Source organism: Rhagoletis pomonella, unplaced genomic scaffold (genome assembly GCF_013731165.1).
Source record: "Rhagoletis pomonella isolate Grant_MI unplaced genomic scaffold, Rhpom_1.0 Rhpom_scaffold_00008, whole genome shotgun sequence".
NCBI classification, from domain to species: Eukaryota; Metazoa; Arthropoda; class Insecta; order Diptera; family Tephritidae; genus Rhagoletis; species Rhagoletis pomonella.
Window position 1 is genome coordinate 7,719,954 of NW_023458562.1, and position 14,008 is coordinate 7,733,961.

A 14,008-nucleotide genomic window follows, 5' to 3' on the forward strand; every position below is an offset into this window, starting at 1 on the left:
GAAGTTTGTCTACTTTGTAAAATAGCAATTTTGAGAGCAACTCAAACGATAAATAAAAGTAAAACAAAAAAACAAATAAATGCAAATATTCAAATTTTCTTTTATTTGAGACTGAAAATAAGAATGTATTTGTGAGATTGAAAATTTGAAAACATTTTTATTACGAGTATGTTAGCAAACTTCAAAAATGTTCAGGCTGCCCACTCAGCGGTTTTACCTTAAAATTTTTGTATCATGGTCATCACCAGATACACAGCAACAACATCATCACGAGATTCACTTAAATGTTTCATTTTTGCTGTAAAATTGAAGATGTATGAAAAGTAAAATATAATTGTTATTTTCATCAAATATTTACTAACTAATTGTGAAACTTTATCCCCCATTCATTTCTGTGCGCTTTACAACTATACATGTGAAAATGAAAATCAAGATGACTTCTTCCAAACAAACGATGCCAGATCGGAGATTTATTAGGCGTCTTTTTAGTAGCCTTTTGCGAAAAGTTACTTTAGCATACTTACTACCTAACAAGAATTTTAGCAAAAGATTGTTTATTTTGATAAAATAAATGATATATTTCAAAGAAATTTTTATTTATTTTGGAGTTAAATCCAATATGTGGAAAGTGAAGTAAAACGAAGTAAAATGAAGTGACGAAGTGAAGGCTTCCAAGTGAAGTAAAAAACTTCAATTGAATTGACATTGGCAGCACTGGTGGACGTGATTTTGACTTCTCTGCTCTGGTCCGGGTTGTAATTTTACATCCGTCAAAGATAAATAAATTTATAGGTGGTGCGTCTTCTGTATACTGTTTATTCTGTGGTAATATATATTTCCTTAATAGGTAAATGATTATCTGGGTTACAAACGTCTAAATTAGCTGGATTACTTGGCATACAGTTTAGTTTGACAAAAAAAGACAATATAAGTTTATATGTAGTTACTTTCAAAATTGTTACATAAATTATGCAATCTGTATGATTCACTTTGATATTCTTTTTCGTTCGACTGACAATATCAAAAATATTTGACAAAAATATATAATACATTTTTTTTGGTGCGGAACCAATTTTTTCGGCATCAAAACAAAATGTGAAAAATAATTGCAACGCGCTCCACTGGGGCAGTAACCGATCAACAGTTTGCTTCAGCGATAATCAGCGAACGTTTGACACTGGAAAAATTTTATTACCAACGCAGTTTTGAAACTCGGCAATTCGTCCACCCTTTTAGCACTATGTGCGAAGAAATTGTAGACATCTCTGGCAAGTTTTTCGACTTCTACGCAATTTTTTACGCGATTGGAAATCCATCGAAAAATGTATCACTTTTAATCCACTTGGATCAAAACGGTCATACTGGTAGCAAGGCTACAAGTGTCTTCGCTATCGGGGAAAGGAGTGTTATCGAATGACAATACTCTCTTTTGTTGGACTGTTTCCGCGGTTTAAGCAGTAGGAGGGACCACTCTCCAAATTTTCCAGATATCCGGAATGATGAGAGTGGCCATGGGCAGGTTGAGAACCTTGGCGATGTAATCTACTCCTGCAGGACCCAATTTTTTCAGCATCAGCATGCATCCATAGGGTCCTATGTCTTTGGAGGCTTTCACCTTACCAGGTAACATCCTGAACCTCACCGTAAAAGCTAGAGGCGCACTGGGTGTGGGCAGTTTGAGCAACCTTCTGCGCACTCGACGTTCGGCTTTGTCCACCGGAGATTGTAAAATATTCTCCGGAAACCTAACATTCTAAATAAATAATTAGCATACATTTATTATTCAAGCAATCAAAACCCAATACTGACTATTTTCAATACTAACTATTTTCAATACTAACAATTTTTTACGGTAGCATAGCATTTTTGGGGTTTTTGAGGGGCATATAAATACAGCTAATACTATAAAATGGTTAAATAAAATATTGGGCGTTGTTATTGGAAGTCTCTTAAAGAGAAACAGAGTTATCCGATTGAAAAATATTGATTTTCATGAATTCTATACCATTTCTACGAAAAAGTTATTTTTAAAGTTATAAAATACATAAAAAACTTCATGGGCTTTGAGCTAGTTCTAAATATATATTTTTTTAACAAAATAATACGGATATTCTTTTTTCCATTTAGAAATATTCTAGGGAGTGAGAGCTTAACATTTTAAAATCTTTGCCCTCGCATGTAATTTTGGACAACCATTATGTACATATGAGCAGTAATTAATTTCATTTAAAGCTCTCTATACAGTGCAATGCACTTTTGCTATCTATTACTAATTATATTTTGAAAGCCGTTTTTTTTGTGTTCGCAAAACTCTAGAACGGCTGAACCGCTTTTTTTTTGAAATTTCAGATGGTTATAGGCTGAAAAAAGTTCGATATATAAAGGGGGCGAGGCAGCTCCCATACAAACCGAACTTTTTATACTGCATATCTCTGAAAGTGGTCATGCCAGAATACTGGAACTTGATATTGAGGTATATAAAATCAATCGCACACTCTTGGAGGAAAATGGGAGCTATTAGTGAAAGGGGCGTGGCACTTCTTGTACAAACCGGATTTTTTATACTGCATATCTCTGGAAGTGTTCATGGTAGAGTACTGGAACTTGGTATGGATATTTATAAAATCAATCGCATGCTCCTGGAGAAAAATTGGTGCTATTGGAATAAGGGGCGTGGCACCTCGCATACAAACCGAATTTTTCATACTGCATATCTCTGAAAGTGTTAATGGTAGAATGCTGAATCTTGGTATGGCGATATATGAAATCAATTGCATACTCTTGAGGAAAATTTCGGACTATTGGAAAAGGGGTGTGGCACCTCCAATACAAACCAAATTTTTTATAGTACCTATCTCTGGAAGTGTTTATGGTATAGCTTGGTGTGGAGATATTTGAAATCGATCGCATACTCATGAAGAAAAATTGGAGCTTTTGCCAAAGGAGGCGTGGCGGCTCCCATGCAAACCGGTATAGTACTGGAGCTTCTTATAGAGATATGTATGTATATGAAATCAAGCCCATACTCATGGAGGAAAATAGAGCTATTTGAAATGGGGTGTTGTGCCTACAAACCAGGGATGAAAAATTGAAATTTCAGATTGTACCTAATATCATAAAATAAATAAACCTAAATGAGACAGTTTGTACCTAAAAAAAGTTACATCACTCATTTGTAGTTTTTCAATAAATTTTATTTAAAACATGAATACAAAGGATGGATGTACTTTAAACATGATTCGGTTTTTTTTTTTTTTTAACTGAGCCTATATCCATAGATTATAGTCTAATGGGAATCGGAGAAGCGTTGTTTTTGTCTAATTATGACTACTGAGAAATATTGGCGAAAAAGACAAAAAACACACTTTGCGAAGTATACTTCTTTATCCAGCAACAACACGAAAAGTCTGCTAATTTATAATAATAATAATAGATTGGCGCTTACACATATGTTAGTGTTTGGCCGAGCTTTTCCTCCGATTTGTGGCGTGCGCCTTGATGTTGTCACACAAAGCGGAGGAACCTACAGTTTTACGCCTACTCCGAACGACGATTGTATTTTTATGACAAGCTGTTTTTCATGGCAGAAATACACTCGGAGGTTTGCCATTGCCTGCCGAGGGACGACCGCTGTTAAGAAAAAACCTTTTTTCTATATTTTTGCGATGTTTCTTGGACCAGGGTTTGAACCCTGGTGCTGCGGAGTGGAAGCGCGCACTACTTACCACTACACCACAGCGGCCGACATGCTAATTTATTCGATTCTTTTTAATAGGTGCAACAAGTCTAGAGAAAATAATCTAATTGCCGTAAGTAACTTCGAAAGCATTTTAAATATATTTCCAGAAATCAAAAAGCGAATATGGGTCAATAATAACAATTGTACCTAAAATCTACTGACTGTACCTAATGTACCTTTAAGTCATCAAACGTCGGAAAAAGGTACAATTGTACCTACTTTTTCATCCCTGCTACAAACGTACCGGATTTTAGCTCTCTTTGAATGTATTTATAATTATTGTGTCTGTGTGTTTGTAAGTGGAATCCTCCTAAATGGGTGTCCGGGGTTATCGAAATTTTGTGTGTGTTTGGATGGTTTAGTTTCACAATTTAACCCGCCAGTTTGAGCTGAAGTTGAGTTATTACTAAAAATCCTATTTATGATCCGATTTGGCTAATATTTAAAATATGTATTGGTAACGGTTTGTACCCGATTGAGAGTAATCTCTCGCAGGGGAACGACAAGTTTTGACAGATGTGTGTGCGCGTGCAAAAGAATACAAAAGGAATTATTTTGCCTTTATGAATGTTCACGTTTACGCTCGGATTCAACTGCACAGAGTGCTTAAAGAACTACATGTATACATATGAACATTTAAGGCCAAACCGCACTATGCTGGGATGTAGCATCTCATGCAGTTCCTCTGCAGCGTAGTGCTTATTTTTGGGCGCGGTTTCTATAGGGTTGCCAGGTTTTTAAACGGAGAAAGGAGTACATTTACATTTTCGATAGAAAAAAAGCAGTGCAAGACATAAAAAAGGGAGTCTATTTTTTTAATTTTTTGTGCAATTTATTGTTACAAATTACTTTAATTAGGTAAAAACAAACAAAGATATCTTAGACATCTTTTTTAAAGCAAAAATAAATGTTAAAAATAAATGACTAAATAGGTTGGCTTTCCAGTAAGGGCGGTCGTTAAAGAGATGGTGATCGAAGGGGAAGTAGGCATGAGACCTCCAAACGACCTTTTTAGAGAGGGCATGCACCACCATTGACAAAAATATTACTCCCGACCACCTCGGCCCCTATGGTTCCGTAGGGACTCTTTAGAAATATGGCCAAAAGTCACAATTTCACCTGCGTTTTTTCGCTGGAAAAAGGCTGAATATTCATTTGCACGGGACATTTTATATACCCTAGCTAACAGAAGAGGTGCCACATGAAATGTATACACTTTTGTCAAAAGAAGAGAGTCTTTTCGATTGCTGAGTATGATGCCTTATGTTGGACAAAAACTCCGTATTTTGTCTAATGGACCCAAATTGGGAAAATTAGCCTATGGTTACAAAAGTAGAGCTGGGATACTATCGACCGCCACTCGATAGTTTTCGAAACGGTAATTGAAAACATCGATAGTATCGATAGTACTATCGTGGTGAAAGGTCTGAATTGAAACGCTCAATCGCTTGAAAATTAAATAATTTATAAATTTATAAATTACTTTGTAAATTAAAGAGATTGCATAATTTTTTTTTTTAATTTGAGCGCATCAAAAAGAACTTCTTATAATAATAAAATAAACTTATCAATTTATGCGTTCGAATTATATAACTTACTTATATACATACACTTGCATCCCCTTGAATGCGACGGGAAAAATCTGAATTTATTTTTTTTTATTGCAAAATTAAATTCGGATTTTGTTTGTCCCTTTTGAAGTGCAAAGAAGTGAAATTGGCTATAAAAATACATTTATAATACTACAAAACAGACAAAATAAAATATATTCGTTTAAATTGACAACTCATACTTATAAAAGTTCAACTGAGATCAAATACAGAGGCGCATATCAAAATCCGCACAAGGGAAATTATTAACATTTTACCATATTATAAGAAAACGAATATAGTACTGCTCAAAATAACAGCACCGCAATATTTTTTAACAGTTTTGACTATTTTTTTGTTTAAAGTTGTACAAAACATAAAAGACTACAAAATAATTGGCTAACAACCATGCAGGTGGTAAACGAACTTTACCATTGGCCACAGTGCTTACCCACCATTTTTGAACCAATAAATATATATATTTTTTTGTATATAAATACATACATGTAAACATACTGGTTTCCCCTCTCACTGAATTATTCAGCTTACCACTACACCACAGCGGCCGACATATATATATATAACGTAGTGAAAAAGAAGGAAAATCTGATTGCAAAAACACTCAACCTTGACAATGTTCTGAGCACGATCATTCGTATTGTGATTTTGATTCGCGGATGACCGTTAAAGCATCGGCAATTCAAAGCCTTGCTCGAGGAATTTGAGAGTGAATTCGGTCACATATTCTACCACTCTGAAGTAAGATGGCTGAGTCAAGGTAAATTGCTCTCAATATTTGTAGCTTTGATGACAGAAATAAAGATTTTCCTGAAATCCAAAGGCAGCATTTTTAACTGATGTGACTGCAAAACTAAATGATTTCAATACAACTTTGCAATCTCGAAACGGATAGAGCAGTTGACAAAGAAAAACTTTCAACATTTTCGGACGTTCATTCTTCTGGAACAGACTTTTTCACAACTAATGGTTATAAAAAACAAATATCGACTAACGAACATGTCAAAAATAACAATATTTTAGCCTGCACAACTGTGCAATATAAACCAGATTTTAAGAAGTTATCTGAAAATATTAATTTTATTGGGAATATGGTCAGTGTTGCCAGGTCTTCGGCATGAGAAAACGTGCCTCTTGGTCTGAAAAAACGTAATTTCCTACCCAAAAACGTCTTTTCCATGTATGCACACAGAATTGTTCTTATTAAACTTTTAAGGCCCGTCCACATAGAACTTTGGCGTTACGTTGGCGTTAGCGTCGCTTCAACAGCTGACTATGAGTACATGAATTCAAATGCAGCCGTCCACATAGCCGAAATTCGACAACGCTCACGCCAACACAAAGCAAAAAGATGGCCAACTCTCAACTTTTCGCGTGCGTCGCTCATCAGCTGTTGCAAATAAATAAAATTATGTGAAATATTTTCCTTTTTAATCAAGTGCGGGCAAGACATATCGTTTTTAATGCAATTATTGATATGCAATATTAATTTATCTGTCGTTGGTATGTTAATTTAGTGGCCCAAGCATTCGCTGCCAAGCGTTCCCCTGTAGTCAAACTACACTGAACTAGTTGTAAACTACCCCACAACTAGTATGAATCACATGCCCAACTAGTCAGCCAACTATCTTTTTTCCATGCAATCAACTGGTATTTTTAACATGGGAATGTCCTACGAAATGGCAATTGTCAGATTTCGGTCAGAAATATACCAGTCTCATACTAGTTCAGAATAGACAGAAAAATACTAGTCTAATTATGGACCAAAACCACTAATTTGGGAGTCAAAAAATAAAATGAATTCATGAATATACAATAAAAAACATTTAAGTACACTTTTTTATTTTACATATTTTTATTTAGCAGCCTTAGATTTGCCAATAATTATTGTTAATTTTTTTGAGTATTAATTAAAAGAAAAAATAAATAGAATTCATGAATATACAATAAAAAACTTTTAAGTACACTTTTTTATTTTACATATTTTTATTTAGCAACCTTAGATTTGCCAATAATTACACAGGCCTGCAAAAAAATGGGTACGGAATGTTCTATAAAAGTGTAGTGTCATTTCCGAAGTAATTTTTTGCGTAGAATCCGAATCCGGGGTTTAAATTGCTCTATCACGTCAGGACTTTGAGATATCCTAACCTAAAAGTGCAAAAAACGCTGTTTTTGCCCATTTTTGAGGTTATGTAGCTACGAAGATTTTGCTCTTCATAAAAAAGTAAACGTGGTGTTTTAAAGTATAAGTCTCCCTCTTCTAAATGCCGTTGAGTTTGCTCAAATATCTTAATTTTTCACTGAGATATCGCATTTTGAAGTCTCCATGTTTGTGAATGTAATCGACCGTATCACGTCTCATGTTATCTCAATGGATTTTCGAATATCGAAAAATTCACAAACATGGAAACTTCAAAATGCGATATCTCAGTGAAAAGTAAAGATATTTAAGCAAACTCAACGGCATTTAAAAGAGGAAGACTTATACTTTAAAATACCACGTTTACTTTTTTATGAAGACCAAAATCTGCGTAGCTACATAACCTCAAAAATGGGCAAAAACAGCGTTTTTGCACTTTTAGGTTAGGATATCTCAAAATCCTGACGTGATAGAGCAATTTAAACCCCGGATTCGGATTCTATGCAAAAAATTACTTCGAAAATGACCCTACACTTTCCTAGAACAACACGTTGTTGACCTGTGTTATTGTTAATTTTTTTGAGTATTAATTAAAAGAAAAAATAAATACAGAGATATTTCAATTTCCAACATCCAATACTCCTCATTTTCAGAATATCAACGAATTTACTAAACTCAGTAAATTCAGCAGACGACTTTTCGGTAACAAATAAAGATTTTTTAAAGCTTTAAAATGAATTTTGAAGCGAAGGAGTAGTGCAGCTCAAATGTGCTTAAAAACCGTGATTTTTGTACTTTTTGGTTAGAATATCCCGAAAACCTGACGTGATCTGGGGTCAGATTCGAATTCAGCACGTCAAAGACCTTCGGAAAAGTATAGTCCGATTCTTGGTTAAAAAACCTTGTTGGCCTGTGTAATTCAAGCAGTTATTAAATATTCTTCATATTTGTCCATAGTTTGGCTTATTGATTGATAATAGAAATTAATCAAATAATTATATTAATCGTGTAATAAACAAAATAAAAAATAATTGAAAATGATCAAAAATAACAAAATAACAGGTCTGGTATAATTGAATACGTACTCAATTTAACGGTTTACGATATACCCAAAAAAAATTATATTACTTTGGGTACTTTATTGTATTAACCTGTCGAAGTCAAATAACACAGGGTATGAATAAATCGTTTGTACTTGGTACAACTCTGGTCATTTTCGAACTAGTTCGGTTTCTGTTAAGAAGTTGTAGTTGTAAACTAGTATTTTTCCTGACTAGTTTGGGATTTCACTGCAGGGTCATTGTAGCAAGCATACTTTTAACGTGCCCTCTGTCAAACCAACGCCAACGCCAAAGCCAACGCGAAAGTTCTATGTGGGCCGGCCTTTAGATATTGTAACAAAGGTACATATGTATGTACGTAAGGTATATTAAAATGTCACTTCGACAGAGCACATTTAAAATTCATTAGTGGTATTCACCAAAGTGAGCAAGTGGCCTGGCACTCTGGCAAAACAGCAGATGAGCTCTAGCAACGACTGTTGACAACAATTTGGTGAATACCACTATTGTAAACTGGTTTGAGATCGTTAATATAAAAATCATTTTATACATACACTTGTGATCAGCTGATTAAGTCATCAACATTTTGATCGATTTTGGTTGTTTTTCTTTTGTTAATTCAATGTTCAATACGTTTCCATAAAAGCCTAGCTCATTATATAACAAACACAATATAAATTCACATTTCAAAATTTGTGTAAAAATTATAAAAAATCTTTAAAGTTCCAGCTAGATTTTCAACTTTTTATTCAGATTTTTTATAACCTTTTGGAGTGTGCAGTTTGATAGCTCATTAAATTCGAGGGTAATAATGTGCAAGTTTTAAGTTAAGTTTTCTTGTAGACATTTGGTTAGGTGGTCGGTTGTCGGAAATGCTAAATTACGTTCTGCTAAGAAGGAACATACATAGCAATATTTCAGCCTTTGTTGCGTTCATTACATTTCCAGTGAAGTCTTACAAAAGTCGTCTACTTTTTTCTGACTTGTTATGCTGCTATAGCTTTTTTGTTGCTTTTGCGAGCGTGCTTGTTGCAATAGATCAGCTCTTCCTGATTTGGCTTTTAATATGCAATTGCAAACATTTCAATAAGCCTCGTAACCTCAAGTATTTACACAACCAGTCTTTGAATGCGGAATCCTTAGTCCAAGAATAAAAAAAAATAATGCGCGTACGCTTGGTTTGCATCATATTTAAGTCATATGTGTCCAAAGAATAAATATCTTTAGAGGCACCAGCTGCAAAAAACAAAGCTTGTAAAGATTTATTAAGAAAATAATTCAAAGTCTGTTCTACTTAAAAGATTTAGTAAAAAAATTGCCGAAGGTGTGAGTGTAAGTACTTACACTTCAAGCAAATAGTACGCTATACATTGAATATATTGTGCATAGAGAAAAATTACTGGGAAGTTAAAAAACGTCATTTTTTACACAAAAACGTCCAAACGTCAACAGTATACAAAAAACGTCCAAAGGACGTTAAAAATGTCAACCTGGCAACGCTGTATGTGGTGCGAGTCGAACGATTTGAAATCGGTGCGATTTGCAAACTATTTTTGATTATTTTTAGGGAAAGTAATAAATATTTCAAATGAAAACGGCGAGAAACACATAACTTACGTCATATTGTTAATCAATATCCGAAGAAGGTTTTTGCAGATCGCATCGATCTCAAATCGTACGAATTGCAGCACATTCCCATATGTTTACAATAAAATGAATGGTCTCCATTAAAATATTATGCACTGTTATTAATTTAACTTAACTGTATAAACTTTAATAATAAATAAATATTTTAAAAGGAGCAGTTAGTAGAATATTGAACATAAGAAGAGTGAAACGAGTTAACGCAGTTAAGATTGAAGTTAAGCTAGCGGTGCCCGCGTATTATAGCAATAGTTTCAAAGTAGCCCTTTGTCCAAGTTCTGTTGGACACCACTGCTGTATAATATAACAATAAAATATGTAACACCTTTCGATTGGCGTTAAAGGTTTTTGGATATCTCCGTTAGTTTCTGAGATATTGAGTCAAAAGTATCGTTAATGGTGTAAAAGATTTTATCATATTTTGACGTACGGCTGCAAAATTGTTCACAAATGGAGCATACGACAAAAGTTTACTAAAGAAAATCCTTCATAATCTCAAAAATAATAAAAAATAAAATAATTTTAGAAAATCTATCGTCGCGGTTTTGAGGAATTGTATTCCAAACTTAAATCACGATTTCCCAAAACCTGCCGAAAATAACATATGCCAATCTTTTGTCCAGGCGACGATATGTAATACTATGAAAAATCTAACACGATGTAGGGAGACAGAGGTGGCGCAATCAGCAGTACTGCTACTTTGTTCTTGGCGAATTTGACAGAATCAGTTGTTCGTGTGACGTCATTTTAGCAAACTGTTTGTATGTATGCAGAGATGTTTATATGCACGTAAATATGGCGACCTCCATGGTTCGACGGTTAACACTCTTTCTCTCCTCCATCACCAATTACTCTTTCCTATTCGTTGCTATCTTGACGTCATCACCCGCAGGAATGCGCAATCTTGTATTCTATCATTCTTGAAAATCTAATATTCGTTAGCAGAACTGCTCTGAATACTCGAGCAGCGTGGAATACTCCAACAACGTGGAGTTTCCGCTATCTTTTGTTATTTTGTTTATACGTTTGCAAACAAAAAGACGTCCAAAAAAGTAGAGAACGGATTCCACTTAGTTGCGTATACGTCGTGTGTAGCCGAGAGCAATGCAATTGGTGGGAGTGCCTACGAAAGAGCGACACTAGCAGTTATGAATGAATGAAGAGAATGGTCGTAGGAAACGACCAGCGTTGCCAGGTTACCGTTTTTAACGTCATTTGGACGATTTTTGTACCCTGTTGACGTTTGGGTGTTTTTTTTTGTAAAAAATGAGGTTTTTTAACTTTCCAGTAATTTTTCTCTATGTACAATATATTCAATGTATAGCGTACTATTTGCTTGTAGAGTAAGTACTTACGCTCACACTTTCGGCAAATTTGTTACTAAATCTTGTAACTAGAACTGATTTTGAATTATTTTCTTAATAAATCTTAACAAGCTTTGCTTTTGCAGCAGGTGCCTCAAAAGATATTTATTCTTTGGACACATATGACATAAATATGATGCAATATATGATAGACTAAGGATCCCGCGTTCAAAGGCTGGTTGTGTAAACACTTCACTTCACTTCACACTTACAATTCTTATTACAATGTTTGCAATTGTATATTAGAAGCCAAATCAGGGAGAGCTGATCTATTGCAACACGCACGCTCGCAAAAGCACTATGTTCATTCTTAGCAGAACGTAATTTTGCATTTTCGACAACCGACCACCTAACCAAAAGTCTACAAGAAAAAAAATTTTAAAAATTAACGTGATTCTTTAGCAACTTAAAACTTGCACATTACTACCCTGGAATTTCATGGACTATCCAACTAATAATAATAAATATTAAATAAACAAAAGAAAAAGCGCCAAAGTCGATCAAAATGTTGATGACTTAATCAGCTGATCACAAGTGTATGTATAAAATGACTTATATTAATGATCTCAAACCAGTTTTCAATAGTGGTCAAGGCCGTATTTAGGGGAAGGGCGATGTAGGTGTTCTGAAAATTTGCTGAATTTTCGCGAGTTTTGCACAAAGTTTAGGAATTATATTTTTATGTTTTTTGTTGTTGAATGAACAATATATTTTTATACAAAATTGGCGGAAAAATATTAGAATAAAAATTGTTGCATATATTGTGAAAAATTTGCTCTGCCAATACTTTGGTCCGGCAGTGTACATAAAAATATTAAAAAATTGTATCAACGGAATCATAATAATGAGATTTTTGATGCTGTTTTTTAACTTTTTTCAAAGATTTGTTTAATAAAAACTTGAAAACCTGCTCCAAGACTTTACCGATATAGACTTATAAGGTATCACAGGTATCATTTTCTCACCCTTTTTGTTTATTTGCAAAAAAAAACTCATTCACGTCCCATTTGTTTTTTATTCAATACCAAAACATCTTAATTCAACATGGAATGACACTCGTTTATCTTACCTCTCTTTTTCATATTTTGAATGAGCTTATTCGCAAAGAAATTAAAAGGGTGAGAAAATACCTTACCAATGATACCTCATAAGTCTAAATGGTAAGGTTTTGGCTGAGTTATTTAAGTTTTTATTTTTTTTTTTATTTTTATGAAAACTTTTTAAGCTTAAACTACTCAGTCATCTGAGGTAATTTTTTCAAAAAATATTTAAAAAAAAAACTGTTTATTAATAAAAGAACTCAATTTTTGGATCAGATCGTTAATCTTAATATTATTGCGAGATATTTTGGGGGAAGTCTTAAAATATAATACATAGATTTTATAATTCAGGTGGAAAAACAGTACCGCTTTTTTTGTATGGGCAGTGATGCAGTCTACTGTACATAAGTTGGCTATGATTACTCGGCCATCTATCATAGTAGCACAATGCCGCTAAGTACGTTTTAAAATTTTCAGGTAACAGCCTCATGCGATTATCGATTTTTGTTGATTGTGTGAAATATTTTATTTTTATCAGTATTTTTCTTTTAATCAAAATATGTTGAAATAAAAGTGAAAAAAAGAATACTTTGCCAGAAAACTCCGCCGAAAAAAAAATCCTGCCTACGGCCCTGATAGTGGTATTAACCAAGTTGTTGTCAACAGTCGTTGCTTGAGCTCATCTGCTCACTGTGGTGAATACCACTAATGAATTTTAAATGTCCTCTGTCGAAATGATATTTTAACTTTACGTACATATGTACAATACATGTATACAATAAAAGTTTAGTAAGAACTATTCTGTATGCATACATGGAAAAGACGTTTTTGGGTAGGAAATGACGTTTTTTCGGAACAAGAAGGACGTTTTCTCATACCTAAAACCTGGCAACACTGGAAACGACAGTCGAGCTAATGTCGTTATCAGCGTTGCCGTTTTGGTCAAATTGGACCAAAAGTGGTAGGCTCATTATCCTTTGGTAGTTTGGTTGGTAGGATGAAGCTTTTGGTGGGCAAAAGTGAAATTGCAACCAAATTGAGCAATAAAATTTGTTTGCTTAAGATTGCATACTGCCAGTGTTATCTACTATTTATAGTAACTCTAAAAATATCTATGAATGGTAACCCTGTATTCATAGCAAGCAAAGGAAATAATGACAAGAGAAAGAGTGAAAGAAAGATGTTAAATGTCAATAACTTGGCATTTGCGCGCCTTTCTTCAATTGAATTTAACAAACAAGCGAAAAGATTAGTGATGGACAAGTAAGTTAATTTTGCTTTAAATTAGTTACTTTTTAATCGTTGTTTATTTGCAGGTATATCTATAAAGCCTCTAAACCGTCCGAAGTAAGTGTGGACAATAATAACGACGACTTGTTCAGGTAAAAAAATTGCGACTAAGTAGGCATG